Here is a 27448-nt window from a genome sequence, read left to right as displayed (position 1 = left end):
GTCATTTATAAGTATGTTGGTTTATACCTCCGCTGTGTTTGGTGTAATGAACCGTAAACACTTTGTTTTTTCCTGTTTAAGTGTAGATTATTCGTCTCAAACCAACGCACTATCTTTGAATGTGCATTGTATATCTTGTCATCAATATCTGCACGTCGCTTCACTTTAAAAATAAGTGAAGTATCATCAGCAAACAATACAATCTCATGGCTATCATCTACCACAAACGGTAGATCGTTAATATATATATAAGAAACAAGAAATGACCGAGAATAGAACCCTGCGGAACACCTATTCCTATAGGTTTACCCGAAGACCGCTTGCCATTTACATCGATTATCTGAATTCTTTCGCTTAAATATGATTTTAACAGTTTTAGGGCTCTATTTTAAACTCGGTAATGCTTTAATTTTAGGAGTAAAGGTTCGTGGTAGACGCAGTCAAATGCTTTGGACAAAAAATGCCCAATGTATCCTGTGACTCTTCCCAGGCGTCAAAGATGTGCTCAATGAGCCTAGTACCCGCATTAATTGTTGATAAGCCCCTAGTGAAACCGAATTGATTTTTGTTCAATAATTTACAAAAATGAATTTGTAGCTGCTGAAGCAAAAGTCAAAAGAAAGAACTTGATATCACTCTTCATAAATCATTAAAAGTCGATACCCATCATCGTATTTGTTTTGGATGTAATGTAAAGTATAATCTGTATATGCTTATATGGTACTTCCGTGATAACGTGTAAATAGTTTTAGTTTGTAGTTCACGTATTGTATGCCGTACACATTACACAAAATACAATTTTGCTAATCATTGTTCACTAGGCCTTAAAAAAATTTAACAAAAAAACAACCGACTCCAAAAATAACAATCTTTACTAGAATTAGATTGTATAAAAATACGTAATTATTTTTATTCTTTTTAGTGCATATTATATCTATTGTTTTGGAATAGTGTTTTCGAAGTCGATTGCTTTTTGTTAAATTTCGGCCTAGTATCGTTAATTTGCTCCTAAGAATTGAAGACTTCCGTTACTTTGTTATGGATCCCATAAGCAGAACCTAACCAAACTGTCACCAAACTACGAAGTAAATCGGCTGGCGCGATCAATCCTGTGCGTCAGGATATTGCGCTGTCGATGCGACTGGTGAGTTATGAGATGAAGCAGTCTACGGATGGAGCGAAGGGAGGAAAGAAGGAGGGTGCCGTTATGATCACCGGCACTGTCGACAGAGCGGGGTCGCAGCGTGCGTGGTGGAGGTGCTGGGTGCAAGAAGGACATGAAACATGGCGGTCACACACGGATATGCGTAAGTTGCCTCTATTGAAACTAGTTCTCTATTCTTCTTTTTAGTGATTCTTCAGCCATACGGGTCAGTGGGGGAACCTGCAGAAGAAGCCGGGCACCAGACCCAGAGTCTGACAGGTTTTGAAGTGAATATAGTATATCTGTTAAAATATTGTTTCTATTCCAGCATATATTACAGTAATACTGCGGGGATTAAGATAAATTTAAGATTTCTTATTATAAGCTTTATGTTGCATTTATTCACTTAAAACTTAAGTGAAGAATGGGAAAATTGGTGTGTATTAATATGCGCAGTCGGAAATTTACTGGGCATGTGTGCATGTGGAGATGTATTCTGATTGGCGGTAATACAGACTGCAGTATTGATTTTAATACCTAGGCTACCTACGTCAGACCATGTTAAAGCCCCGGGCTTAAGCTCAATTGTCCTTTCGTAACTGTAGAGAGTGGTTGTGTTGATTGTGTTTCGAGTGTAAAGATGTTTAGTTTAAGATTTTATTGGTAAGAATTCTTTAAATATTTCATATATCTTTGTGATTAATTTGCTCAGCAAATGGTTGTACATTACTATTATAATACAGCGGTCCCTTTTTTCGCCCAAATGTCTGATTTTTAGTCTTCTGTTCGCTACCTTCCAGCGTCTGTCTCTTATCTTAACACTTGACATAAATCCAAATATTTCAGAAACTATTAAAGGCATATTTGATGAAATAAAAAAAAATTGGCATATAGATATAGTTATATAAAATAATTGTAAAAGTTGAGAAAATAAAACATACAAGGATTTTCTTTTGATGTGCCAAATATGACTACGTAGGTTGCTCGCCACTAAGGCCTAAATTCAGATTTCAGTCAAGCTGAGTGTTGCTTCAACCAAAGTAAATCCGCCATTTTGGTTTGATACGGTGTACAAATGTACATTAACGGCGCATGTGCGAAACTATTGATATCGACCAACTTGCTGTTGCTGACATTTTTCGTCTCAAGCTGTCATACTCAGTGAGAGGAGAAAGTAGATGTCTTTGTAACAAAATGAAACTTTTTCTGGTGTAGTCTTCTGAACTGTATTGTAGTTGATGGCAATACATTTGAGTTGAAGGTTCAGTGGCAGGACTATTACGAACAACGGAATCTAATTTTAAACAGCTGTTTAGATGATTGTAATTTTTTTATTTAATGATTTCAGAATAGATGGTTTTGCTGGATGGCAGTGGTATGACCATTTCATTTAAAACCTTATGTGATTTCAGGTGGGTATCTCCTATTTCCTTGGTGAATCTATAATTATTGCGATATATGAATATTTTTGAAACTGTTTTCAGAACACAGCGCGAGATAACCTGATTCAAATGTGGGTCGTATTCATGCCAACTTTTATAGAAGACCATTGCGAGTATTACCAGCAACTTAGGTAGGTAATTACATTCTTTTAAATTGCCATTTGGAGGCTTCTTTGCACCGGATGCCGGCTAGATTATGGGTACCACAACGGAGCCATTTCTGCCGTGAAGCAGTAATGTTTACGCATTACTGTGTTACGGTCTGAAGGGCGCCGTAACTAGTGAAATTACTGGGCAAATGAGACTTGACAATTTATGTCTCAAGGTAACGAGTTGTAGTGCCGCTCATAATTTTTGGGTTTTTCTATAATCCTGAGCGGTATTGGCAGGGCGTATCAATTACCATCAGCTGAACGTCCTGCTCGTCTGCTCCCTTATTTTCATTTGTTTTTTATAATTTTAGTATACTACTTATTATAGCGATGTTAATACAACAGATTTAGTATAAACAATTTGTTATTTTTTATTGTTATAACCTGTAGGTACTCTGTGACTACGACTATAAACGATGTGGGACTCGAACCAGCGTTCCGTGCGAGCGCTCTTCTACTGAGCCAACCGTTCGGGTGACGTGAAGTTCATAAATCTTGATGTCGTTGTTCAACTCTCAGGTTGTGGCTTCGTCTACAGGATATACTTTAGAGTTCGTCATAAATTTTGTTTTTAAATTTAATTTGTGTAATTACTCCCTTTAAACATCTAGAATTTTATTAAATCTTAATTTAATTAATTATCTAGAGTATTCTTCTTATTTCTGTTCTTTTGTTGTTAACTCACTCTCGATCCTGCCATCGTACGACAGCTAATAGGAAGGTCATTTATGTCTTGCGATAGTACTGTGGTGATATAGATTCGACAAACTGAAAGCATTTTGTGCTGCCTCCTGAGAAGAATTTACCAAAGCACAAAAAAATGGTAGTGCGTTGGAGCAAGGTCTGGCGAATACGGGGGGTGACGAATGGTTTCTAATTGCAGTTCCTGTAGAGTTAAAACGGTTTCTCGTACTGTAGAAGGTCTCGCGTTGTCATGGAGCAATGATTGTGAAGATTGATTCATGAGTCAGGGCTGTTTTAGTGCTAGTTTTGCTATCGTTGGTCTGAGTTCGGCACAGTCGACTTCTACCGTTATTGCTTGACCAGATGGGAGAAAGCTGAAGTGAATAACACCATGCTGAGACCACCAAACAGTTAGATACCATTACCTTTTTATTGGTAAGCTTTGCTTTAGGACACTGTTGCGGCAGTTGACCTGGTGTGAGCCGCTCAGACATTGCATTTTCGCTTATGGTTATCGTTACCACTTTTCATAGCATGTCGTAATTCGATCCAATATTCCTTCATTTCTGTATCGATTCCACAAGGCAACACAAGTTTCAACACGCGTTTCTTTCTGCAGATCAGTCAAATCATGTGGCACCCATGTTTAATATTATTTTATTTTATTGATTTGACGCAAATGAGTCAGTATTGTTGGTAAGGCAACGTTAAACCATGCCATAAATCCCTGGGTAGTTTGGCTCGCATCGGCCATCAACCATCTCTTTCAATTCATTGTTATTTAAACCAAAATCGCACGGTGCGTTCATTAGCAGTCCCCTCTCCAAATGCAACATTGATATTGCGAGCTGTTTCTGCCGCGGTAGTTACGCGTCGGAACTCGTGTTCAAAAATCACTCAAATTTTCGAAGAATCCATCTTCTTAATTTAAAAACACAACTGAAAGGCAATAATGGAATGTTGCACGTTTTTTTTAAATAAGAACTACATACCAAGGAGGTTTTATGTCATTTCGAAGTACCTTTTAAAATAAAACGGCAATGTCATACTTTAACCCCTATTATTATATATCTATCTATACGACATGGCCACTATAAAAAAGTGTGTAATCTGACCGTAAAGCCAGCAATGCTCCTGAAATTTCTGGTGCTAAAATATGAGCGGCGGTGATCACTTTCTATCGGGTAACCCGTATCTACATTATTTTGTTCTACTTTCGTAAAGAGATTGTTAAATTTAAGTTTATCCCGTTTAATGCTTTAAATATATGTGAGATTGTTTTAAAAACTCGAAACATATTTTCAGTGCACCATTCAAGTGCACATAATACAATCGACAGACACACGTCGGTCGATGGTGTACAATAGAACCATATATCCGGTAAGTTTTTGATAAATTTTATTAGTGTTCAATTCCAAAATAATACAGAAGGAAATAATATTATTACAATTAAATAATTTAATTGTTTGGATTTGAACTATATAATAATAAAATAAGAGATTGTGTGTGTTCAGAGATTGTTGTGTAGGTGAGGAACCTAAAACTCGAAGATCGTTAGCCCAATTGAAACGAGACTGCATAGAAAGGGCTGTCCACTACGAGGAACACAGTTATGTTAGGGTCGCATAGGTGGCGCTGTTGGCAGTGAATTTTATCTTTTGGTCGAATTGATATGAAATTTATATTAAAACTAGCTGACCCAGCAAACGTTGTATTGCCGATATTAAAATCGCGATACAAAAGTAACTGTTGATCGTAGATGGGGGAAAATTTGAAGTTGTATGTATTTTTTAATGCTGACTCATAATCAAACAAATTTAAAAAAAATGTCAAAATAATAAAAAAAAATTCGTGTGGACCACCCTTAACATTTAGGGGGATGAAAAATAGATGTTGTCCGATTCTCAGACCTACCCAATATGCACTCAAAATTTCATGAGAATCGGTCAAGCCGTTTCGGAGGAGTTCAAAGACACACGAGAATTTTATTTATATTAAAATAACGCGGACCCGATAGACGTTGCCTTGTACACACGTATTTAATTTGAAAAATCGGTCCAGCTGTTAGGAGGAGTTCACTTACATACATATGGGCAGGTGAATTATATATGGACTGAAAATCTACACCATTCTCAAATTTACTGGAACATACAAAAAAATATCAAAATTGGTCCAGTAGTTTAGGAGGTTGTTCAATTATGAATCTAAACCATCCTCGAATCCACTTGAACACACGTAGAAAATTTAATTCAAATCGGCCCAGCCGTTTAGGAGGAGTTCACTGTCAACACACGTACAGAAGAATTACATATATAAAGAGGTGTATGAGGCAGCGTTTGAACACCAACTAATATAGTTACGTTATTATATGTTACGGTAATCTTAATCATAAACGAGTGTACGGGTCACATGATTTTAAGTGATCACTTCCACCCACATTCTCCGGCAACACCAGAGGAATCACAAGAGCGGTGTCAGCGCTAAAGTCTACGTGTCTTTTTTACAGATAGCCATGCCGCATCGTCCTGGAAAGAACTCACAAAGGAATTCATTCCATAGTTTGAATACGTGGAAGAAAGTTTCTTTACAATCTTTCCGTCGAGCAACGCCATGGATCCAAAAGGTGAGGACCCAGTAATCCGATACGAAGCGAGCCCTTAAAGTGTGTCGTTGACTGGTGTTACGATAAATCGAACAACTACGATCTTTAGTTCATTGCAGCACTTGTCGACGATTTCCCGAGAGAGACCTACATGGCCCGTATATGAGGCATCATCAGTACTGTCATCTGCATAGCAATGTATGTTGTGGGTCTCCAACATATCATTGATATGCAGAAAAAACAGTGTAGGAGATAACACACAGCCTTGGGGCACTCCAGAGTCCAGAGTTCACGGGCAGTTCAGTTCAGTTTTAGCAATAACCGTCGACAACGACTTGTATGCTACGCCCAGTGAGGAAGCTGGAGAGATTAATGAATTGTTCATTTATCCCCAAATTTATTAGACTTCCAGAGTGAGTGCGATACTAATTTAAGATGGAAGAGGTGGCAGACGCTAGTGATGTAAAATTATGGCATACACATAATATGCCTTATATATTTTTTCTGCGTTACTTTAGCTATCGTTTATTTATGACAATAAGGGATGAAATGAGCACGAAGTTCAGCTGATGGTAACTCGTACGCCCTACCCATTACAATGCAGTACCGCTCAGGATTCTTGAAAATCTCAAGAATTCTGAGTGGCACTACGATCACGCTCTTCAACTTGAAACATATTCAAATTCAAACATTATTATGCGAAATTTCTTATAAAACCACTTATTGAAAGTCAAAAACTTCCACCCATTCCAAAAGGTATGCTACAGATCTGAGAAGAACGGGTGCAAGAATCCCAAAGAGCTTCTATTTTATATAAAAATATGGTTACAATGTAAAATCGTACGATAAAATTTATTATTTAATAGCCTGTGGGCGGTCGCTCTATTCCCAATCAGTGGTATCATTAAGAAAGTCATTTATGTTACCTTTACAACACAAACGTTTTTTAACAATTCTTTTGAATTTCGTAATACATTTGTTTTGAACATTATCTTGTTGTAAAAACATATATTACAACGCTCCACAAAATACTTACTAACTCCACTAAGCCGAGTAGTAGACGTCATAAGTTTATGTTTGTTCCTAGTGTTAACGTTATGGTTAAATTAATTTATGCGCCTATGTACAAAAATAACATTATGAGGAGTATATTGAGAGTAGAGAACAGTCAAGCTGTTTATTTCATTAAATTTTTCTCTCAATGATTCATTAGGACCTAGGTTATAAATAGCGCGAATAGCCCTTCTCTGCAGCACCAAATTGCTGCTTCACGGTAGAAATAGGCGCCGTTGTGGTACCCATAATCTAGCCGGCATCATGTGCAAAGGAGCCTACAACTCGTAAATCGCCTCTCACGACGCCCTTAGGCCTGGGACTTCCCAATTGTTTTTATGCCCCGGGGAAGCACAGGGCAATAATTAAATAAGAAAGATTCTCACTTTGAATTTTGTTTTTAAACAGGTGAATGAAGACTGACAAGATGAAGATACTGCAATGTAAAGACCAGGCTTGCACGATGTGTAGTTTGTGATTTTCAAGAGAATATATAACCCTAAATCAAATAATTATTCAACCATGTGACCAAATACGCTCAATCAAACTCCGAGCTAATAGTGAAGCTACGACGCGCTTGAAACAACCGTGTATCCGCTGAAATATAGTCTACATTATTGTTATAAGTTCAAAGGAAATAGATTTCATATTTGAATTTATATTTCTTTTGTTATGGACATATTATCAGAGTGAATTTTTATGATGCGCGCGCACACTGTCATGAAAATTCGACACCCTGACGTTAGCTTGTCAACTAGACCATTTGTATCATACTTCAGCTACCGAGCCTCTTGTAACTCATGTCTACTGAACCACAACCAATGGACGAGAATTAAATGATTTTCAATATATAATTTATATTTCTATACAAGTTTTAAGATAATAAAATAATTTTCTCTAATTGTATAAAAATTGTGAAGATCGCCAGAATACGTTGGATGAGGACAGAGCAGGACTCATCGTCATGGAGATCTTTGGGGGAGGCCCTTGTCCAGCAGTGGACGTTTTCCGGCTGATGATGTATAAAAATAATGTTATATAGTAATATATTCATTGGTTGTATTTGATACCTTGTTTAAGAATAACTCCTTGCGTGCGTACATAAGTAAATACAGTGCTCCCAAATTAACAATGCGCATACGGATCTTCGCCACTTTTCGGCAACACTCGTATTTCCCTACCGTCGGGAGACGATATCTATATAGAGTGGTAAAATGCATTACTTTTGCATAATTTAGTAGAATTATATTACAATAATAATAACGAGAGGGGTGTGTAATAGGAGCTCTATACAATTCCACATAGACTGAACACGTGCAGTCGGCACCGATACTTAAAGACGACTGACTGACCGGCTACCACAGCCGACCGCCCGATTTGTTTTCGTATTGTGAACACATGATTTGACTCCTATTTCTTTCGCACAGGGTGCAAAATGCAAGTGCATTGTTTAGGGCTCTTATGATTGAATGATTCCGGGAATACGCCCATTAGCGAAGATCTGTATTCGCATTATTAATTTGGGAGCACTGTACACACTTTTTTTTAATAACTATTGTAAATAAATTTATTCAGTATCTTATATTAATATAAGATATTTATATATTAATTTAAATTGTATATGCAAAAATGAAGTGAACAAAGATAAAGTAAACAATTATTGTCAATAGCATCTGAGTATTTTTCACTGTTTAGTCTTTAAGATATATGTTAATTAGATAAGTGACATGAAAAGCCTTTACTGCCTTAAAAGTGTAGGTTTGTTGTGAATGTGAAGCCTTAAGGTACTCTCTCCTTGGCTTGGCATAAGAATACAACAATTTTTGTTTTGCAAATGTTGTAACAATAACTGAATATTCGATTTTCGTATGAAATATTGTAATTTTAGTTTTAATGAACTTATTTTGCTGTTGATAGTTTAGTAATAGTACTGTAGTTTTTCATTTTTATTCATTTGCAAATATATTTTTAATAAAATTATCAGCAGCAAATAAATATAAGGAATAATATAAATTCAATAATAATGGGTGACATCTTTAAAATGGCAGTTCGCAAGTGTCGAGGATCAGAAACTAACCTAACTATACTAGCGTATAGATGAACATCTCTATCGATAACGAAAGCTAACCTATTGTTAATGTCACAGATTTTAATTGACAAGCCGTAAAAAGTAAGCCACGCGTGATATTAGCTCCTTTTTTTACATGAAAATAAGGGACGAGACGAGCAGGACGTTAAGCTGATAATTGATACGCCTTACCCTAGGACTCTTGAAAAATCTGAACATTCTGAGCGGCACTACAATTGCGCTCGTCACCTTGAGACATAAGATGTTAAGTCTCATTTGCCCAGTAGTTTCACTAGCTACAGCGCCCTTCAAACTGAAACATAGTAATGTTTAAACATTACTGCTTCACGGCAGAAATTGGCGCCGTTGTGATACCCATAATCTAGCCGGCATCCTGTGCAAAGCAGCCCACATATTGACAAATAAAATTGGTTTATACGCTATGATATTCAAATTTATGGTGTACTGTGACAGAGGAAAACGATGAATCTTAGAATACTTGTCAAATCTGTCATGAGCCTATCCAACTCTAAAGATGTCTGTGCAACCCGTAGATAGAAGACGGACACTAGATTCGCTGTAAGTGCATGTAAATGAGATAGCAATAGTCTGTGACATGTGTTATCTTTTCGTTTTGAACGATTTGTACAATAACCAACCATATTTTGATAATAACTGAACTCACACAAAATCACTCAATTACGTATTTGTTGTGAGCCGATGTACTGGGTCCAAACAAAAGTATCGCATGCGGGAAAGGGATAGCAGATATTGTAGTGTATCTCGCTTACTCTCAATACCAATCTAATTTATGTGTCTCTGTCACTTTATTATTGTTATTTTATTAACCTATCTATTGTTCATCTTCATAGAACTAAATTTTAAAATATAAAAAATTTCCTTAAATATTCTATAGAACCGAGCGATACAATGGTACTATAATAGTAGCTAGTATTTATCTAAAATAAAAAAGTTATAAATATGTATTAAATTAATGTAATTAATTATACTTAATTAAAATAGAGTTTAGTTAAATTAGCGGCTACACTGGATCATCCCTCTACTAAGTTAATAACTAACTTATAAGAAGATTTTTTGTAAAAATAAAAAAAAAATGTACTCGAACGTAAAATATTATGTTCAGTAGCACCTGTATAAATACCACTGGACAGGCTGCACCATATGTTTGACAGCTAATTTTTTCTGCCTATTTGAAGCGCCACTCGCGAGCGTCCAGAGAACTAATTTTGACGTATAATACAAATGGCTGCGAAGGAACGTTAGAATTAATTTCGTTTGTTTTATTTGTACTTCAAGAATTAATGTAATAAAGTACACATTTTTTTTTTGTAAATAGTTTCGCACCATCTATCGATGTTTGCTGAGATTGTCATCGCTAGTTTTAGTACCTACCGCAGACTGGATACATAGCCAACAGCGCCAAAATGGCGTATATCAAACAGACGCAAAAGCACTTTGACACCCGCCAGTCCAGTGGTATATAGTAGAGGTCTGAGTTCAGTAGACTTGATATTTAATTAGGATTTAAATCTGCTTTAATATAGATACGCGTTATATTTTCATTTGTGCATCGCATCATGGACAATCGCCTGGATAGATATCAATTAAGTCTTCTAAATTTTATCCCTTAAACACTTGGCCCTTAGATAGATTTCATTCGAGGAAAAATGAATGAGTTCTTGCCTTGTAGCATTGAATTCTTAAAATTATTATATTTAATTACCTGTTTTATACTATATATTGTATTATCTTTATATAACTCTCACACAAATTTTAAAACGCAATCGATATATTTACCTTAATGAAAGATCACGATTGTAATATAAAATGCATTCTTGTCAAAAATTATTCTAAACGAAAATGGTCTTAGATTGCAGATAATTAATATTTCAGATAAATTATATAATACTAGCTGACCCCACAAACGCTGTATTTTTGCCATATAAAGTAATAAGAAAAAAAAAACAATATAAAAATTTTTTGAGGTAAATGAGAAATAGAGTACGACTTAAGATTAAACATCTACATAAAATAATATAGATAGTTAATAACTGTAGTTAATCTACCAACTATAGTAAGCTAAAATTAAGTTAATTTCTTACCTCCTGAGAAACTCAGAAATGTAAAGATTTTAATTAGTTATTCATTTTAAACAATTCTTTCAATTTGATTTCTGAACGACGGGGACACATGAAAGGAAAAAGTTGTTATTTTTGTTTTTATTTCATTCTGAGCATTTTCCTATTTATTCACCTTTTAAACCTTCTCTGGACTTCCACAAATAATTCAAGACCAAAATTAGCCAAATCGGTTCACCCGTTCTCGAGTTTAAGCGAGACTAACGAACAGCAATTCATTTATATATATATATAGATTCTATATGATTAGTCAGTATTTTATTACTAATAAGTAATAAACAAACATACTGCTTAATAAAAAAACCCGTTTTTTTTAAACAAGTAAAATCGCTACTAAATGTTACTAAATATTTCTACTTTCGTTTTGACAGCTACATTTTCTGGGCTGTCCAGCTATATTCAATATGGGTGCAAAGATAATGCCATAGAAGTCATTTATTTTCTCGAAATTGATTCCATTAGAATACTTTTTCATGTCATTTCTAATACACCAGACACTGCCACCGCTTCGGAAGCAAATGGCGCTCTGAGAGAGAAGAAGCCGCCCAAGAAACTCAGCCTTCTTTTTTTTGCTCTCTTTTTAATCAAATATACAATATTGTACTGTCATTGCTATCTATTGCTATAAAAGTAATCATAATCTAGTTAGTCCCAGGCTATCGGATCACTTAGATTTTCAGCTGTGGAGTAGTAGGATTTACGACATAGCCATTTTTTAATAAAAAAATTAAATTTACTTATAGATAATGCCTGAGTAGTGGCTAGGACTTTATTATTAGTGTATACATTAACCCTTAAAGCTATAGCGTATCGAAAGGAGTCAGAAAACTATAAAGTCATACCCCTCGCAAGCGGAAGTACTGGCGTAGGACGTGACGAACCCACCGCCCACAGCTGTTATATCTTGGTCAAGAAGGTATAACAGCTGCGCAGTCAGTCAGTACCCCCTCATTCTTTGTGGCACTCTCTTAACAAACAATTTTCACAAAAATCAAAAACTAATGTTGTCTTAAACAAAGATAGAACAACAATCTGCCTTAAAATTAATGAGTGTAACTGTCAATCTCCTACTTAACAGATTATTTCCCTGTATTTTGAATTTTATGGAAATTGTTATCAGGGTACTAAAATGTATGATATGCCACGAGATCACATGTTCTAACTATAGAATTCAAATAGTGTTCTTCTCTTTGTTAGCTCAAACAATGACTGCTATTTGGTTTCATATCTGATCTCATGTCGCTAGTGTAGGAAAAGTTTGTCATCAATTTCATTTGCAAAACCATCGCCTTGCGACGCGAATAAATTGCAAAATATCAATGTTGTTGCCTCTATGTGCTTGAAAAATGTTTTTGAATAAAACTTTGAAGTCATCTATTAATAAGAACACGTATTTTACTATTAAAAATTTTTATTTACTGAAATAATAAGATGTGTTTTGGGTTCTGAATTGGATTAGGTACTATTATTTTAGTCTGGGATTACTATATAATTATTTTGGCAAAACCTACGCCTTGTTACGCGAATAAATTGCTTCAAATCTATGTTGTAGTGAATAAGTGATAGAAACACTATGCTTACTAAATGTTTTTTCAAGGTAAAGATTTATTAGAATCAGCATTTTCATATAAAAGAAATTCTTTGCTACATAATTCGTCGATGTGGGTTCCGTAATTGGTTAAGGTACTATTTCTAATCTGGGATTAGTGTATAATTTTTGTCGCAAAACCATCGCCTTGTGACGCGAAAAATTGCATTAAATCGATGTTGTAGTAATATGTCATAGAGACACTATTTGCTTAGTAAATGTTTTTAAATAAAACTTTGAAAGTATCGATTTATAGGTATTATATCTTCCCCTTCCTTTTCGTGACGCGAAAAAATTGCTTGAATTCGATATTGTAGTTATAAGTGATAGAAACACTATGTGCTTACTAAATGTTTTTTCAAGGTATATATTTATAAGACTCAGTATTTTTAATATAATAAAAGCTATTTGCTACATAATACGTCGATGTAGGTTCCGTAATTGGTTAAGGTAGTATTTCTAATCTGGGATTAGTATATAATTATTGTGGCAAAACCATCGCTTTTAAATTTAAATCGATGTTGTAGTGATCATTATGTGCTTACTAAATGTTTTTGAATAAAACTTTGAAAGTATCGATTTATAGGTATAATATTTTCCTCTAATATAAATTCATTTAAATTTATTATTACATGATTCATTATGATTTTGGTTCCGGCGTTGGTTTATGCTCTTCTTCTAATCTGGGACTAGGATTAAATTACTAACACAAACTCATCGCCTTGTGTCGCGAATAAATTGGATTAAATCGATATTGTAATGATATGTGATAGAGACAATATGTGCTTACCAAATGTTTTTGGATAAAACTTTGAAAGTATCGATTTATAAGAATTGTTATTTTCATATAATTTAATTTTTTTATATTTATTACGACATAATTAGGTTCTGGTATAGGTGATGGCACTATTTCTAATCTGGGATTAGTGTATAGTTATTAATGCAAAACCATCGCCGTGTGACGCGAATAAATTGCAATAAATCAATGTTATGTAATTGTATGTGATAGAAACTGTGTGCTTACTAAATTTCTTTTCTAGGTCCTTAAGAATTTTTAGAATCAGAATTTTCTTATAATAGAAATTCTTTGCTACATAATTTGTCGATGTAGGTTCCGTAATTGGTTAAGATAGTATTTCTAATCTGGGATTAGTATATAATTATTGTAGCAAAACCATCGCATTATGACGCGAAAATATTTCATTAAATCGATGTTGTTATTATATGTGATAGAGACACTATTTGCTTACCAAATGTTTTTTCAAGGTATAGATTTAAAAGAATCAGTATTTTCATATAATAGAAATTCTTTGCGACATAATTCGTCGATTTAGGTTCCGTAATTGGTTAAGGTAGTATTTGTAATCTGGGATCAGTGTATAATTATCGTTGCAAAACCATCGCCTTGTGACGAGAACAAATTGCTTCAAATCGATGTTGTAGTTATATGTCACAGAGACACTATTTGCTTACTAAATGTTTTTGAATAAAACTTTGAAAGTATCGATTTATAGGTAAAATATTTTCCTCTAGTAGAAATTCATGTATTTTTACATAATTCATTATGATTTCGGTTCCGGCGTTGGTTAAGGCACTTCTTCTAATATATAATTATTTTGGCAAAATCATCGCCTTGTGACGCGAACAAATTGCTTCAAATCGATGTTGTAGTGAATAAGTGATAGAAACGTTTTTTCAAGGTAAAAATTTATAAGAATCTGTATTTTCATATAATAGAAATTCTTTGCTACATAATTCGTTGATGTTGGTTCCTTAATTGGTTAAGATACTATTTCTAATCTGGGATTAGTATATAATTATTGTGGCAAAATCATCGCCTTATGACGGGAAAATATTTTATTAAATCGATGTTGTAATTATATGTGTTAGAGACATTATTTGCTTACTACATGTTTTTAATAAAACTTTGAAAGTATCGATTTATAGGTATAAAATTTTTCTCTATTATAAATTCATTTATTATTACATAGATATTGATAATTTATTGATGATATGTGTTAGAAACACTATGTGCTTACTAAATGTTTTTTCAAGGTAAAGATTTATTAGAATCAGTATTGTCATATAACGGAAATTATTAGCGACATGATTCGTTGATTTAGGTTCCGTAATTGGTTAAGGTACTGTTTCTAATCTGGGGTTATTGTATAATTATTGTGGCAAAACAGTCGCCTTATGACGCGAAAAAATTGCATACATCGATGTTGTAGTAATATGTCATAGAGACACTATTTGCTTAGTAAATGTTTTTAAATAAAACTGTGAAAGTATCGATTTATAGGTATAATATCTACCTCTTCCTTTTCATGACGCGAAAAAATTGCTTGAATTCGATGTTGTAGTAATAAGTGATAGAAACACTATGTGCTTACTAAATGTTTTTTCAAGGTATATATTTATAAGACTCAGTATTTTTAATATAATAAAAGCTATTTGCTACATAAATCGTCAATGTAGGTTCCGTAATTGTTTAAGGTAGTATTTCTAATCTGGGATTAGTATATAATTACTGTGGCAAAACCATCGCCTTTAAATTTAAATCGATGTTGTAGTGATCATTATGTGCTTACTAAATGTTTTTGAATAAAACTTTGAAAGTATCGATTTATAGGTATAATATTTTCCTCTAATATAAATTCATTTAAATTTATTATAACATGATTCATTATGATTTTGGTTCCGGCGTTGGTTTATGCTCTTCTTCTAATCTGGGACTAGGATTAAATTACTAACACAAACTCATCGCCTTGTGTCGCGAATAAATTGCATTAAATCGATATTGTAATGATATGTGATAGAGACACTATGTGCTTACCAAATGTTTTTGGATAAAACTTTGAAAGTATCGATTTATAAGAATCGTTATTTTCATATAATTTAATTTTTTTATATATATTACGACATAATTAGGTTCTGGTATAGGTGATGGCACTATTTCTAATCTGGGATTAGTGTATAGTTATTGTTGCATAACCATCGCCGTGTGACGCGAATAAATTGCATTAAATCAATGTTATGTAATTGTATGTGATAGAAACTGTGTGCTTACTAAATTTCTTTTCTAGGTCCTTAAGAATTTTTAGAATCAGATTTTCTTATAAAAGAAATTCTTTGCTACATAATTCGTCGATGTAGGTTCCGTAATTGGTTAAGATAGTATTTCTAATCTGGGATTAGTATATAATTATTGTGGCAAAACCATCGCCTTATGACGCGAAAATATTTCATTAAATCGATGTTGTAATTATATGTGTTAGAGACACTATTTGCTTACCAAATGTTTTTTCAAGGTATACATTTAAAAGAATCAGTGTTTTCATATAAAATAAATTCTTTGCTACATAATTCGTCGATTTGGGTTCCGTAATTGGTTAAGGTACTATTTCTAATCTGGGATTAGTGTATAATTTTTGTTGCAAAACCATCGCCTTGTGACGCGAAACATTGCATTAAATCGATGTTGTAGTAATATGTCATAGAGACACTATTTGCTTACTACATGTTTTTAATAAAACTTTGAAAGTATCGATTTATAGCTATAAAACTCTTCTCTAATATAAATTCATTTATTATTACATAGATATTGATAATTAATTGATGATATGTGATAGAAACACTATGTGCTTACTAAATGTTTTTTCAAGGTAAAGATTTATTAGAATCAGTATTTTCATATAAATCAACGAATTATGTCGCTAATAATTTATATTAGCGACATAATTCGTTGATTTAGGTTCCGTAATTGGTTAAGGTACTATTTCTAATCTGGGGTTATTGTATAATTATTGTGGCAAAACCATCGCCTTGTGACGCGAAAAAATTGCATACATCGATGTTGTAGTAATATGTCATAGAGACTATTTGCTTAGTAAATGTTTTTAAATAAAACTGTGAAAGTATCGATTTATAGGTATAATATCTACCTCATCCTTTTCGTTTTATCCGTTTTATCCGTCTTATCCGTTTTAGCGAGACTAACGAACAGCAATATATATATATATATAATAAAATACGAAGTATTTTATTACTAATAAGTAATAAACAAACATACAACATAAAAAAAAACCCGATTTTTTCTAAACAAGTAAAATCGCTACTAAATGTTACTAAATATTTCTACTTTCGTTTTGACAGCTACATTTTCTGGGCTGTCCAGCTATATTCAATATGGCTGCAAAGATAATGCCATAGAAGTAATTTATTTTCTCGAAATTGATTCCATTAGAATACTTTTTCATGTCATTTCTAATACACCAGACACTGCCACCGCTTCGGAAGCAAATGGCGCTCTGAGAGAGAAGAAGCCGCCCAAGAAACTCAGCCTTCTTTTTTTTGCTCTCTTTTTAATCAAATATACAATGTTGTACTGTCATTGCTATCTATTGATATAAAAATAATCATAATCTAGTTAGTCCCAGGCTATCGGATCACTTAGATTTTCAGCTGTGGAGTAGTAGGATTTACGACATAGCCATTTTTTAAATAAAAAAATTAAATTTACTTATAGATAATGTCTGAGCAGTGGCTAGGACTTTATTATAGTGTATACATTAACCCTTAAAGCTATAGCGTATCGAAAGGAGTCAGAAAACTATTAAGTCATACCCCTCGCAAGCGGAAGTACTGGCGTAGGACGTGACGAACCCACCGCCCACAGCTGTTATATCTTGGTCAAGAAGGTATAACAGCTGCGCAGTCAGTCAGTACCCTCTCATTCTTTGTGGCACTCTCTTAAACAATTTTCAAAAAATTCAAAAACTAATGTTGTTTTAAACAAAGATAGAACAACAATCTGCCTTAAAATTAATGAGTGTAACTGTCAATCTCCTACTTAACAGATTATTTCCCCGTATTTTGAATTTTATGGAAATTGTTTTCTGGGTACTAAAATGTATGATATGCCACGAGATCACATTTTCTAAATTCAAATACTGTTCTACTCTTTGTTAGCTCAAACAATGACTGCTATTTAGTTTCATATCTGATCTCATGTCGCTAGTGTAGGAAAAGTTTGTTATCAATTCCATTTGCAAAACCATCGCCTTGTGACGCGAATAAATTGCAAAATATCAATGTTGTTGCCTCTATGTGCTTGAGAAATGTTTTTGAATAAAACTTTGAAGTCATCTATTAATAAGAAAACGTATTTTACTATTTAAAATTTTTATTTACTGAAATAATAAGTTGTGTTTTGGGTTCTGAATAGGATTAGATAGTATTATTTTAGTCTGGGATTACTATATAATTATTTTGGCAAAACCATCGCCTTGTGACGCGAATAAATTGCTTCAAATCGATGTTGTAGTGAATAAGTGATAGAAACACTGCTTACTAAATGTTTTTTCAAGGTAAAAATTTATAAGAATCAGTATTTTCATATATTAGAAATTCTTTGCTACATAATTCATCGATGTGGGTTCCGTTATTGGTTAAGGTACTATTTCTAATCTGGGATTAGTGTATAATTTTTGTTGCAAAACCATCGCCTTGTGACGCGAAAAATTGCATTAAATTGATGTTGTAGTAATATGTCATAGAGACACTATTTGCTTACTACATGTTTTTAATAAAACTTTGAAAGTATCGATTTATAGGTATAAAATTTTTCTCTATTATAATTCATTTATTATTACATAGATATTGATAATTTATTGATGATATGTGTTAGAAACACTATGTGCTTACTAAATGTTTTTTCAAGGTAAAGATTTATTAGAATCAGTATTGTCATATAACGGAAATTATTAGCGACATGATTCGTTGATTTAGGTTCCGTAATTGGTTAAAGTACTGTTTCTAATCTGGGGTTATTGTATAATTATTGTGGCAAAACAGTCGCCTTATGACGCGAAAAAATTGCATACATCGATGTTGTAGTAATATGTCATAGAGACACTATTTGCTTAGTAAATGTTTTTAAATAAAACTGTGAAAGTATCGATTTATAGGTATAATATCTACCTCTTCCTTTTCATGACGCGAAAAAATTGCTTGAATTCGTTGTTGTAGTAATAAGTGATAGAAACACTTTGTGCTTACTAAATGTTTTTTCAAGGTATATATTTATAAGACTCAGTATTTTTAATATAATAAAAGCTATTTGCTACATAATTCGTCAATGTAGGTTCCGTAATTGGTTAAGGTAGTATTTCTAATCTGGGATTAGTATATAATTACAGTGGCAAAACCATCGCCTTTAAATTTAAATCGATGTTGTAGTGATCATTATGTGCTTACTAATGTTTTTGAATAAAACTTTGAAAGTATCGATTTATAGGTATAATATTTTCCTCTAATATAAATTCATTTAAATTTATTATTACATGATTCATTATGATTTTGGTTCCGGCGTTGGTTTATGCTCTCCTTCTAATCTGGGACTAGGATTAAATTACTAACACAAACTCATCGCCTTGTGTCGCGAATAAATTGCATTAAATCGATATTGTAATGATATGTGATAGAGACACTATGTGCTTACCAAATGTTTTTGGATAAAACTTTGAAAGTATCGATTTATAAGAATCGTTATTTTCATATAATTTAATTTTTTTATATATATTACGACATAATTAGGTTCTGGTATAGGTGATGGCACTATTTCTAATCTGGGATTAGTGTATAGTTATTGTTGCATAACCATCGCCGTGTGACGCGAATAAATTGCATTAAATCAATGTTATGTAATTGTATGTGATAGAAACTTCGGCTTACTAAATTTCTTTTCTAGGTCCTTAAGAATTTTTAGAATCAGATTTTCTTATAAAAGAAATTCTTTGCTACATAATTCGTCGATGTAGGTTCCGTAATTGGTTAAGATAGTATTTCTAATCTGGGATTAGTATATAATTATTGTGGCAAAACCATCGCCTTATGACGCGAAAATATTTCATTAAATCGATGTTGTAATTATATGTGTTAGAGACACTATTTGCTTACCAAATGTTTTTTCAAGGTATACATTTAAAAGAATCAGTGTTTTCATATAAAATAAATTCTTTGCTACATAATTCGTCGATTTGGGTTCCGTAATTGGTTAAGGTACTATTTCTAATCTGGGATTAGTGTATAATTTTTGTTGCAAAACCATCGCCTTGTGACGCGAAACATTGCATTAAATCGATGTTGTAGTAATATGTCATAGAGACACTATTTGCTTACTACATTTTTTAATAAAACTTTGAAAGTATCGATTTATAGCTATAAAACTCTTCTCTAATATAAATTCATTTATTATTACATAGATATTGATAATTAATTGATGATATGTGATAGAAACACTATGTGCTTACTAAATGTTTTTTCAAGGTAAAGATTTATTAGAATCAGTATTTTCATATAAATCAACGAATTATGTCGCTAATAATTTATATTAGCGACATAATTCGTTGATTTAGGTTCCGTAATTGGTTAAGGTACTGTTTCTAATCTGGGGTTATTGTATAATTATTGTGGCAAAACCATCGCCTTGTGACGCGAAAAAATTGCATACATCGATGTTGTAGTAATATGTCATAGAGACTATTTGCTTAGTAAATGTTTTTAAATAAAACTGTGAAAGTATCGATTTATAGGTATAATATCTACCTCATCCTTTTCGTGACGCGAAAAAGTTGCTTGAATTCGATGTTGTAGTAATAAGTGATAGAAACACTATGTGCTTACTAAATGTTTTTTCAAGGTATATATATTATGTATATTTATAAGACTCAGTATTTTTAATATAATAAAAGCTATTTGCTACATAATACGTTGATGAAGGTTCCGTAATTGGTTAAGGTAGTATTTCTAATCTGGGATTTGTATATAATTATTGTGGCAAAACCATCGCCTTTAAATTTAAATCGATGTTGTAGTGATCATTATGTGCTTACTAAATGTTTTTGAATAAAACTTTGAAAGTATCGATTTATAGGTATAATATTTTCCTCTAATACAAATTCATTTAATAATATAAAAACTAATAAAAAACCTTTTTAACCTTCTCTGGACTTCCACAAATAATTCAAGACCAAAATTAGCCAAATCGGTCCACCCGTTCTCGAGTTTTAGCGAGACTAACGAACAGCAATATATATATATATATATATATAATAAAATACGAAGTATTTTATTACTAATAAGTAATAAACAAACATACAACATAAAAAAAAACCCGATTTTTTCTAAACAAGTAAAATCGCTACTAAATGTTACTAAATATTTCTACTTTCGTTTTGACAGCTACATTTTCTGGGCTGTCCAGCTATATTCAATATGGCTGCAAAGATAATGCCATAGAAGTAATTTATTTTCTCGAAATTGATTCCATTAGAATACTTTTTCATGTCATTTCTAATACACCAGACACTGCCACCGCTTCGGAAGCAAATGGCGCTCTGAGAGAGAAGAAGCCGCCCAAGAAACTCAGCCTTCTTTTTTTTGCTCTCTTTTTAATCAAATATACAATGTTGTACTGTCATTGCTATCTATTGATATAAAAATAATCATAATCTAGTTAGTCCCAGGCTATCGGATCACTTAGATTTTCAGCTGTGGAGTAGTAGGATTTACGACATAGCCATTTTTTAAATAAAAAAATTAAATTTACTTATAGATAATGTCTGAGCAGTGGCTAGGACTTTATTATAGTGTATACATTAACCCTTAAAGCTATAGCGTATCGAAAGGAGTCAGAAAACTATTAAGTCATACCCCTCGCAAGCGGAAGTACTGGCGTAGGACGTGACGAACCCACCGCCCACAGCTGTTATATCTTGGTCAAGAAGGTATAACAGCTGCGCAGTCAGTCAGTACCCTCTCATTCTTTGTGGCACTCTCTTAAACAATTTTCAAAAAATTCAAAAACTAATGTTGTTTTAAACAAAGATAGAACAACAATCTGCCTTAAAATTAATGAGTGTAACTGTCAATCTCCTACTTAACAGATTATTTCCCCGTATTTTGAATTTTATGGAAATTGTTTTCTGGGTACTAAAATGTATGATATGCCACGAGATCACATTTTCTAAATTCAAATACTGTTCTACTCTTTGTTAGCTCAAACAATGACTGCTATTTAGTTTCATATCTGATCTCATGTCGCTAGTGTAGGAAAAGTTTGTTATCAATTCCATTTGCAAAACCATCGCCTTGTGACGCGAATAAATTGCAAAATATCAATGTTGTTGCCTCTATGTGCTTGAGAAATGTTTTTGAATAAAACTTTGAAGTCATCTATTAATAAGAAAACGTATTTTACTATTTAAAATTTTTATTTACTGAAATAATAAGTTGTGTTTTGGGTTCTGAATAGGATTAGATAGTATTATTTTAGTCTGGGATTACTATATAATTATTTTGGCAAAACCATCGCCTTGTGACGCGAATAAATTGCTTCAAATCGATGTTGTAGTGAATAAGTGATAGAAACACTGCTTACTAAATGTTTTTTCAAGGTAAAAATTTATAAGAATCAGTATTTTCATATATTAGAAATTCTTTGCTACATAATTCATCGATGTGGGTTCCGTTATTGGTTAAGGTACTATTTCTAATCTGGGATTAGTGTATAATTTTTGTTGCAAAACCATCGCCTTGTGACGCGAAAAATTGCATTAAATTGATGTTGTAGTAATATGTCATAGAGACACTATTTGCTTACTACATGTTTTTAATAAAACTTTGAAAGTATCGATTTATAGGTATAAAATTTTTCTCTATTATAATTCATTTATTATTACATAGATATTGATAATTTATTGATGATATGTGTTAGAAACACTATGTGCTTACTAAATGTTTTTTCAAGGTAAAGATTTATTAGAATCAGTATTGTCATATAACGGAAATTATTAGCGACATGATTCGTTGATTTAGGTTCCGTAATTGGTTAAAGTACTGTTTCTAATCTGGGGTTATTGTATAATTATTGTGGCAAAACAGTCGCCTTATGACGCGAAAAAATTGCATACATCGATGTTGTAGTAATATGTCATAGAGACACTATTTGCTTAGTAAATGTTTTTAAATAAAACTGTGAAAGTATCGATTTATAGGTATAATATCTACCTCTTCCTTTTCATGACGCGAAAAAATTGCTTGAATTCGTTGTTGTAGTAATAAGTGATAGAAACACTTTGTGCTTACTAAATGTTTTTTCAAGGTATATATTTATAAGACTCAGTATTTTTAATATAATAAAAGCTATTTGCTACATAATTCGTCAATGTAGGTTCCGTAATTGGTTAAGGTAGTATTTCTAATCTGGGATTAGTATATAATTACTGTGGCAAAACCATCGCCTTTAAATTTAAATCGATGTTGTAGTGATCATTATGTGCTTACTAATGTTTTTGAATAAAACTTTGAAAGTATCGATTTATAGGTATAATATTTTCCTCTAATATAAATTCATTTAAATTTATTATTACATGATTCATTATGATTTTGGTTCCGGCGTTGGTTTATGCTCTTCTTCTAATCTGGGACTAGGATTAAATTACTAACACAAACTCATCGCCTTGTGTCGCGAATAAATTGCATTAAATCGATATTGTAATGATATGTGATAGAGACACTATGTGCTAACCAAATGTTTTTGGATAAAACTTTGAAAGTATCGATTTATAAGAATCGTTATTTTCATATAATTTAATTTTTTTATATTTATTACGACATAATTAGGTTCTGGTATAGGTGATGGCACTATTTCTAATCTGGGATTAGTGTATAGTTATTGTTGCAAAACCATCGCCATGTGACGCGAAACATTGCATTAAATCGATGTTGTAGTAATATGTCATAGAGACACTATTTGCTTACTACATGTTTTTAATAAAACTTTGAAAGTATCGATTTATAGGTATAAAATTTTTCTTTATTATAAATTCATTTATTATTACATAGATATTGATAATTAATTGATGATATGTGATAGAAACACTATGTGCTTACTAAATGTTTTTTCAAGGTAAAGATTTATTAGAATCAGTATTTTCATATAAAGGAAATTATTAGCGACATTATTCGTTGATTTAGGTTCCGTAATTGGTTAAGGTACTGTTTCTAATCTGGGGTTATTGTATAATTATTGTGGCAAAACCATCGCCTTGTGACGCGAAAAAATTGCATACATCGATGTTGTAGTAATATGTCAATGAGACACTATTTGCTTAGTAAATGTTTTTAAATAAACTGTGAAAGTATCGATTTATAGGTATAATATCTACCTCTTCCTTTTCGTGACGCGAAAAAATTGCTTGAATTCGATGTTGTAGTAATAAGTGATAGAAACACTATGTGCTTACTAAATGTTTTTTCAAGGTATATATTTATAAGACTCAGTATTTTTAATATAATAAAAGCTATTTGCTACATAATTCGTCAATGTTGGTTCCGTAATTGGTTAAGGTAGTATTTCTAATCTGGGATTAGTATATAATTACTGTGGCAAAACCATCGCCTTTAAATTTAAATCGATGTTGTAGTGATCATTATGTGCTTACTAAATGTTTTTGAATAAAACTTTGAAAGTATCGATTTATAGGTATGATATTTTCCTCTAATATAAATTCATTTAAATTTATTATTACATGATTCATTATGATTTTGGTTCCGGCGTTGGTTTATGCTCTTCTTCTAATCTGGGACTTATAAATTACTAACACAAACTCATCGCCTTGTGTCGCGAATAAATTGCATTAAATCGATATTGTAATGATATGTGATAGAGACACTATGTGCTTACCAAATGTTTTTGGATAAAACTTTGAAAGTATCGATTTATAAGAATCGTTATTTTCATATAATTAAATTTTTTTATATTTATTACGACATAATTAGGTTCTGGTATAGGTGATGGCACTATTTCTAATCTGGGATTAGTGTGTAGTTATTGTTGCATAACCATCGCCGTGTGACGCGAATAAATTGCATTAAATCAATGTTATGTAATTGTATGTGATAGAAACTGTGTGCTTACTAAATTTCTTTTCTAGGACCTTAAGAATTTTTAAAATCAGATTTTCTTATAATAGAAATTCTTTGCTACATAATTCGTTGATGTAGGTTCCGTAATTGGTTAAGATAGTATTTCTAATCTGGGATTAGTATATAATTATTGTGGCAAAACCATCGCCTTATGACGCGAAAATATTTCATTAAATCGATGTTGTAATTATATGTGTTAGAGACACTATTTGCTTACCAAATGTTTTTTCAAGGTATACATTTAAAAGAATCAGTATTTTCATATAAAATAAATTCTTTGCTACATAATTCGTCGATGTGGGTTCCGTTATTGGTTAAGATAGTATTTCTAATCTGGGATTAGTATATAATTATTGTGGCAAAACCATCGCCTTATGACGCGAAAATATTTCATTAAATCGATGTTGTAATTATATGTGTTAGAGACACTATTTGCTTACCAAATGTTTTTTCAAGGTATACATTTAAAAGAATCAGTATTTTCATATAAAACAAATTCTTTGCTACATAATTCGTCGATGTGGGTTCCGTTATTGGTTAAGGTACTATTTCTAATCTGGGATTAGTGTATAATTTTTGTTGCAAAACCATCGCCTTGTGACGCGAAACATGAATTCGATGTTGTAGTAATAAGTGATAGAAACACTATGTGCTTACTAAATGATTTTTCAAGGTATATATTTATAAGACTCAGTATTTTTAATATAATAAAAGCTATTTGCTACATAATTCGTCAATGTAGGTTCCGTAATTGGTTAAGGTAGTATTTCTAATCTGGGATTAGTATATAATTACTGTGGCAAAACCATCGCCTTTAAATTTAAATCGATGTTGTAGTGATCATTATGTGCTTACTAATGTTTTTGAATAAAACTTTGAAAGTATCGATTTATAGGTATAATATTTTCCTCTAATATAAATTCATTTAAATTTATTATTACATGATTCATTATGATTTTGGTTCCGGCGTTGGTTTATGCTCTTCTTCTAATCTGGGACTAGGATTAAATTACTAACACAAACTCATCGCCTTGTGTCGCGAATAAATTGCATTAAATCGATATTGTAATGATATGTGATAGAGACACTATGTGCTAACCAAATGTTTTTGGATAAAACTTTGAAAGTATCGATTTATAAGAATCGTTATTTTCATATAATTTAATTTTTTTATATTTATTACGACATAATTAGGTTCTGGTATAGGTGATGGCACTATTTCTAATCTGGGATTAGTGTATAGTTATTGTTGCAAAACCATCGCCATGTGACGCGAAACATTGCATTAAATCGATGTTGTAGTAATATGTCATAGAGACACTATTTGCTTACTACATGTTTTTAATAAAACTTTGAAAGTATCGATTTATAGGTATAAAATTTTTCTTTATTATAAATTCATTTATTATTACATAGATATTGATAATTAATTGATGATATGTGATAGAAACACTATGTGCTTACTAAATGTTTTTTCAAGGTAAAGATTTATTAGAATCAGTATTTTCATATAAAGGAAATTATTAGCGACATTATTCGTTGATTTAGGTTCCGTAATTGGTTAAGGTACTGTTTCTAATCTGGGGTTATTGTATAATTATTGTGGCAAAACCATCGCCTTGTGACGCGAAAAAATTGCATACATCGATGTTGTAGTAATATGTCAATGAGACACTATTTGCTTAGTAAATGTTTTTAAATAAACTGTGAAAGTATCGATTTATAGGTATAATATCTACCTCTTCCTTTTCGTGACGCGAAAAAATTGCTTGAATTCGATGTTGTAGTAATAAGTGATAGAAACACTATGTGCTTACTAAATGTTTTTTCAAGGTATATATTTATAAGACTCAGTATTTTTAATATAATAAAAGCTATTTGCTACATAATTCGTCAATGTTGGTTCCGTAATTGGTTAAGGTAGTATTTCTAATCTGGGATTAGTATATAATTACTGTGGCAAAACCATCGCCTTTAAATTTAAATCGATGTTGTAGTGATCATTATGTGCTTACTAAATGTTTTTGAATAAAACTTTGAAAGTATCGATTTATAGGTATGATATTTTCCTCTAATATAAATTCATTTAAATTTATTATTACATGATTCATTATGATTTTGGTTCCGGCGTTGGTTTATGCTCTTCTTCTAATCTGGGACTTATAAATTACTAACACAAACTCATCGCCTTGTGTCGCGAATAAATTGCATTAAATCGATATTGTAATGATATGTGATAGAGACACTATGTGCTTACCAAATGTTTTTGGATAAAACTTTGAAAGTATCGATTTATAAGAATCGTTATTTTCATATAATTAAATTTTTTTATATTTATTACGACATAATTAGGTTCTGGTATAGGTGATGGCACTATTTCTAATCTGGGATTAGTGTGTAGTTATTGTTGCATAACCATCGCCGTGTGACGCGAATAAATTGCATTAAATCAATGTTATGTAATTGTATGTGATAGAAACTGTGTGCTTACTAAATTTCTTTTCTAGGACCTTAAGAATTTTTAAAATCAGATTTTCTTATAATAGAAATTCTTTGCTACATAAT

General features: G+C 32.1%; 5 long non-coding RNA genes across 5 annotated transcripts; all 5 read left to right on the top strand.

Moving 5' to 3' along the window:
* Positions 1-547: 547 nt before the first annotated feature.
* On the top strand, positions 548-4752 carry LOC126978320 (uncharacterized). Its single transcript, XR_007732604.1, has 4 exons — positions 548-1307; positions 2493-2556; positions 2629-2717; positions 4728-4752. It is a non-coding gene; the product is annotated as an uncharacterized LOC126978320 (long non-coding RNA).
* Positions 4741-10075, top strand: LOC126978323 (uncharacterized). The gene is made up of 3 exons (XR_007732607.1): positions 4741-4802; positions 5929-6045; positions 7486-10075. It is a non-coding gene; the product is annotated as an uncharacterized LOC126978323 (long non-coding RNA).
* Positions 10076-10886: 811 nt separating this feature from the next.
* On the top strand, positions 10887-24064 carry LOC126978311 (uncharacterized). Its single transcript, XR_007732591.1, has 3 exons — positions 10887-12987; positions 22437-22596; positions 23757-24064. It is a non-coding gene; the product is annotated as an uncharacterized LOC126978311 (long non-coding RNA).
* Positions 13022-19254, top strand: LOC126978318 (uncharacterized). The gene is made up of 3 exons (XR_007732602.1): positions 13022-13342; positions 15389-15524; positions 19191-19254. It is a non-coding gene; the product is annotated as an uncharacterized LOC126978318 (long non-coding RNA).
* Positions 24065-24291: 227 nt separating the features above from the next.
* On the top strand, positions 24292-27377 carry LOC126978317 (uncharacterized). Its single transcript, XR_007732601.1, has 3 exons — positions 24292-24440; positions 25779-26089; positions 27248-27377. It is a non-coding gene; the product is annotated as an uncharacterized LOC126978317 (long non-coding RNA).
* The last annotated feature ends 71 nt before the right edge of the window (positions 27378-27448 follow it).

Source organism: Leptidea sinapis, chromosome Z (genome assembly GCF_905404315.1).
Source record: "Leptidea sinapis chromosome Z, ilLepSina1.1, whole genome shotgun sequence".
NCBI lineage: Eukaryota > Metazoa > Arthropoda > Insecta > Lepidoptera > Pieridae > Leptidea > Leptidea sinapis.
Note: the sequence above shows the minus strand (reverse complement) of the source record. Positions and strands in the feature narration are given on the sequence as shown.